The sequence below is a fragment of the Sesamum indicum genome, linkage group LG3, assembly GCF_026168435.1.
Source record: "Sesamum indicum cultivar Baizhima isolate 11 linkage group LG3, ASM2616843v1, whole genome shotgun sequence".
NCBI classification, from domain to species: Eukaryota; Viridiplantae; Streptophyta; class Magnoliopsida; order Lamiales; family Pedaliaceae; genus Sesamum; species Sesamum indicum.
In genome coordinates this window covers 15,089,904-15,095,889 of record NC_142659.1, presented here as the reverse complement: position 1 = coordinate 15,095,889, position 5,986 = coordinate 15,089,904, and the positions used below count along the sequence as shown (strand labels likewise).

Genomic DNA, 5,986 nt, shown 5'->3' with positions numbered 1-5,986 from the left:
TCATCAGATTCATATCGGACGGCTTAATTTAAATTACATGGCCTGATTCTACGATACACCGACTTGAATGATTATTTTTATGTTTTGAGTACGATATCTTGACATCCATATATCGAATAAGTCTAAAACTTTACCAAAAGTATTTTTCAGTAAGTATGATCATATCAACGGTCTTATTTGAATTTTGATGGTCCGATTAACCTATGTTCAACAATATAAGATGATAGTTCAATCAATATAATACTAACATTTATAAATATATAAATTTACTACAGATAGTGAACATTCTCAGCTACAAAACATTTTTACATATTTCAATTGCATTATTTCAAATAATTGATATTTTATATAACTTTAAACTGTTCGGTATGATTTTTTTTTTTATTACAGACTCACTGAATCGAATCACATTGAAAAATCAAATTTTTATATATATATTTTTTAATTGTGTTAATTATATATTCTATATATATTATATATTATATGTAACATATTTATATTTAAATTATATAAAGAAACTAATATATTTAATATTTATTTAATTTATATGAATTATATAAAAATATATATATATAAATATATATATGTGGAGAATTACCTAATTTTAAGTCATGAACCTCTCTCTCTCTTAACTCAACATCAACTACCCCTCCTCTAACTCTATCTCTCTCTCACGGTATCTCCTCTAACTCTCTCTCTCACGGCCGAAGAAGAAAAGAAAGAAGAAAACAATCTCTAACTCTCTCTCTCGCAAGTGGCTTCGACGCCTTCGACACAACTTTTTTTCGATGTTAGGTAATTTCTCTTCGTTGTAATTTTTTTTACGATTTGTAGAAGAAATTTGAATGGTTTCAGGGTGTTTGTTGAAATGCCTCATTGAACACCTCTATGTTCTTCTAATTGGAATATTCATTTTTTTGTTGAAATATATTGAAAAACGAATGATTTGGCTGATTCACAACTATGCCTTGGGCCGTGATAGCATATTTGTATTGGTTTTAAGAAATCTACGTCAGGTTCTTTTGTTATTCATGTATCAGTATTTTTGTATGTGACTTCGTTTCTGTAGTCTATTGTTTGCGGTGAGTGTTGATTTGCTTGCCTGGACCTTACATTTGCGATTGGGTCGGATATTTTTTCTTTTTATTCTTTTTATTGATTATTCCAGTTATGCTTATACCAGCTAGAAATGCATTCGAGGTGGATTTAATTTTGTGATAAGTCGGGATCTTATGTAGATTACAATAGAAAAAAGTTTGTACACAAACATTTGTGGATTTTATTGAGGTTTTTCCTCAATATTCAAAAATGTTAAAGTTTTAGTCGACCAAAAATGAGATCTTTTTCCTTGGCTTTGCTAACATAGGGCGTTATGTTCTATGTTTAGTCCTATGACTTACAGTTAAGAGGAAATTGTAATTATCTGTTAATTTTTAAAGGCACAATTTAATTGAACAATATAAGAATGGTGGTATATCTAAAATTTTTAAAAATTGAAGAATAATGAATATTCACCGTAGTTGGATGTGGAGGCGTTTGGGTGATAATCGATTTTGTTTTAGATGAATTCGTAACAAGGGGTTGATCAGGAGTTCTTGAACTTTGCCTTTGGTAACCCATGATTTCTAAATAATGGACAAATCAAATGTCCATGCTCTAAATGCGATAACACAAGATTTTTGAATCGGAGTGATGTGCATTTACACGTAGTAAAAAATTGATTCACGCAATTTATTGACATGTGAATTAATATTTTTCTGTAAACTATAGGAAAAAGAACTTGGTACAGAAGTGACTGATCTTGAATTATTTCAAAGATGCCATAGAAAGAACAAATGAATTGGAGAGTTCATGGACAACAAATCCAAAAGAATTAGTGTAAGTAAAATTTGTCATTGGATTTAAATATTGGTTTGTATATATGTTGAGAAATTTTCTTAGACTTTTATTACGTAAATATTCTGTTGTATCTAATGTACTTGCATAGGAAGAATACATTGCAAACAGGGGTTGTACTGATTTTTCTTCACAGTTTTCATTCGATATCTCAACTTGGTATGATATCACTAGAGGTCCTTCAAAAGGACGCTTATATGGATTTAGATGTAGCTCCTCATCTACAAGTTCAAGTTCAGTCAGTTCTACTCTTAAAGAATCTGACCAGAACAATGAGTTAACAAAAGCTGTGGAGGACATGCGCTCTAATGCTGCAAAAATGGAAGAAGAATTTTCAAGACGAGAAGACAAAAATAGAAAATTGCTTGAAATTGCTCTTGAAGAAGCTCGAAAGAGGGAGGAAGAGGCTCGGAAGAGAGAGGCAGACCTACAAGAATTAGTTCGAAAATTACTTCAAGATGTGGAATACAAAAACTATCAATTTGCTGGTGGGTCTGCACTCCAGGAGCAACAACATTCCAGGAAAGATAATTAGTTTATTTTTTCTGTTGGTTGTTAATGACTTAGTTTATATTAGTGTTGTTGTATTATGAGTATCTTTTGTTAATATTTATTGTTCTAGTTTGGAAAATTCAAATTTTGGTATTGATGGAATGTATGTGATGGTATAATGACCAAGATATTAATTTGGGTACAGAAATTAAAAAATTTGCCCAAAAAAACCCAAAACTAATTAAAGACGGATTAGAGACGGAAATTTTTAAAAGTTTAGAGGCCGAATCAGAGACGGATTAGAGACGGAAATTTGTAAGGTTTTAGAGACGGAAATTTGTAAGGTTTTAGAGACGGAATATTTTTTGCGTTTCAGAGACGGAATTAGAGACAGGATTAACAAACAAATACTTTACCTTTAGAGACGCAATTTCTTTTTTTATCGATGGAATCAGAGTCAGATTGCCTACGGAAATCAGAGACGGATTACACTTAAACTTTCTTCTAGTTTGTCGACAGAATCAGCGACGGAAGCTAAGAATTAGAGAAAGAATATATCCGTCGCTAATAATTTTGCCACGGGGCTTTCAACCACGGACTGCGGCGACCGGTTTCCGTCGCTAATTTGTTATAGAGACAGATATCCTAGTTTCAGAGACGGAAATCGTTATTTTTACTTATGTTATTCCATTTTAAATGAGTTGGAAATTTTAAATGTGTATAAAAACATAAGTTTTAAATTTTTTGTACTTAAAGTTAATCTATGTTAGATATATGTTTGTTGGCATATGAATATGTACGGAGAAATTGCAATTTTAGTTCTGTAAGTATTGGATGACAATTTTAGTCCTGTATAAATGCATTTTGAAAATTTTATCCTGAAATTTAAAAATTCGAATATTGAGGACAAAATGACTGAAATAATACACATCGCATCCTGTCTACCCTAGAAAAAGTGAAGTCTTTGTGAATTCAAGAAAGGTGGGATTGGTACGTAGGATTGCAATTTGAAGGAAATGCACATTTCCAAATTCATTCCTCGTTTTGATTATTGGTATGTTAGAAGTTAGGGAATACTTACTCCCTTAGATTAGGGATTAGTTATCCCCCGTGCATGATATTAGCTATTCCCCAGCATGTAGGGAATGAAAGTTTTTTTTCTTTTTTTCTTGTATTAATTTAATATTTAGTTATAATTGTTATTAAATTTGTGTATTTTTTGTATCACAATTCCCTTTTTTTGAGTTTTGGTGTAATTATATATAAACTTTCTGTAATTTGGAAAATTATATCTAGTACGTCTAACAAATAGATCATTCCGTTAGTTAAAATTCACTGAATTTGTTGATATTAATAAAAAATTTGAATGAAAATTGATATTTACTCTCGCTTGACTTATTAGAGGTAAAACATTTTTTCCAACCAGACTACCATTTTAACGGTGAAAATATACTTCCACACATTCATTAACGTGTGAAGACATATAAGGATGATTTGGTCATAAAAATATCTATTTGACTTGCAATAAATCGATAATAACTCAATCATGAAAAAAATATAGATTTTTATCCACTTTCTTTTTGCTAATATGGCAAATGCAGTGAACTTTGACTAACATATAGACTTGTTAGTTAGTCGGAAGAAATTTTCGGGATGTTAGATATAATTTTTTAAAAATTGTGTGTGGTCTACATGTAAGTACACCAAATCTCAGGGAATGAAAGTGTAATTACCCCTATAAATAATAAAAAAGAAATTCAAATTGCAACTTCCAAATTAAAAATATATCCATGTAATTCTTTTTGTGTCCTTTTACCTTGATTTGCATGCTTATACATATCTGGCCCTCATATCAGACTTAAATGGTGTTGATAATTAAACATGGTAATATTTAATTACTCAGTTTACTAACTTATCCAATTAATAATAACATTTAGATTATTAACATGTTTAATTTGGTTAATAATTAATAAACATATATAGTATGTTGAATAGTAATTAATAGGAAATTCCTATAAAGTCAAAAATTAAAAATAGTATGGTATATAATGGTAATTAATAAGAAATTTCTACAAAAATTTAAAAAAGAAAAAACCCTAAAAAATCTGAAAATTCATGATCGAGTCAAAACTACACAATTTGGTCGAAAGACCCCATCCTATAAATAATAGATAATAAAATAATTCTTTACAAGCAATCGAACCCATTAGATAATTAATTTATGGCTAATTACTACTCATTAGACTAAGATTTTTCATATACAACAAAATACCAAAGAAAACAACATGAATAATATGAAAATTATTAATTACATAAAAAAATTCAAGCAATTAATAATTGCAAATTAAATAATCTACTTATAATATCCGAAACTTCTTTCTATATTATTTTCTTGAAAAATCTATATAAACGAGGGATGCGCTCACACTCCATGCAACAAACATATATAAATTGTAAGAAGAAAAACATTATATATAAGAAAATGAAGAACAAAGGGGTGATGAGTGCTGTGTCTGTGTTGATGGTGATGGCAGTGATCATTGCTTGTGTAGCAGGCGCAGACGATCCGGTGGCTGTTTGTTTGAGGCAATGTTACATAACCTGCACCAGCACTGGAATCACTGACCCTTTCTGTTTAAAGAATTGTCAGAAACAATGCAACCATGAAGAGCTGTCGGAGACAATGTTACCAACAACCACCACGACGACTGGAAAAGGCCGTAAATAATACTGAGGAGGAGAGTATTGTTGTGTAAGAAAAACATGTTTGGAGAGAAGTATCGGGGGATAAATCTCGATGTGTTGTAATAAAACATGTCATTTCTAATATATATATACGATAAATCTCGATGTGTTGTAATAAAACATGTTATTTCTAATATATATATATATATATATATTCATCACAGATATGGTGTTGTTTCTTTTATTCTAATTAATTTATTTTTTCTAATCAGTATATATAAGACCGTGTCCATTAGATCATAAGACCGTGTTCATCAGATTCATATCGGACGGCTTAATTTAAATTACATGGCCTGATTCTACGATACACCGACTTGAATGATTATTTTTATGTTTTGAGTATGATATCTTGACATCCATATATCGAATAAGTCTAAAACTTTACCAAAAGTATTTTTCAGTAAGTATGATCATATCAACGGTCTTATTTGAATTTTGATGGTCCGATTAACCTATGTTCAACAATATAAGATGATAGTTCAATCAATATAATACTAACATTTATAAATATATAAATTTACTACAGATAGTGAACATTCTCAGCTACAAAACATTTTTACATATTTCAATTGCATTATTTCAAATAATTGATATTTTATATAACTTTAAACTGTTCGGTATGATTTTTTTTTATTACAGACTCACTGAATCGAATCACATTGAAAAATCAAATTTTTTTATATATATTTTTTAATTGTGTTAATTATATATTCTATATATATTATATATTATATGTAACATATTTATATTTAAATTATATAAAGAAACTAATATATTTAATATATATTTAATTTATATGAATTATATAAAAATATATATATATAAATATATATATGTGGAGAATTACCTAATT

The 5,986-nt window shown here is 29.1% G+C and overlaps 1 long non-coding RNA gene across 2 annotated transcripts; it reads left to right on the top strand.

Annotated features, from left to right (window-relative positions):
* Positions 1 to 604: 604 nt before the first annotated feature.
* Positions 605 to 2,543, top strand: LOC148788706 (uncharacterized). 2 transcript variants are annotated; one of them, XR_016064505.1, is made up of 3 exons: positions 605 to 795; positions 1,771 to 1,878; positions 2,073 to 2,543. It is a non-coding gene; the product is annotated as an uncharacterized LOC148788706 (long non-coding RNA). The 2 variants fall into 2 exon arrangements; XR_016064504.1 differs by having other exon boundaries at positions 2,033 to 2,543.
* The last annotated feature ends 3,443 nt before the right edge of the window (positions 2,544 to 5,986 follow it).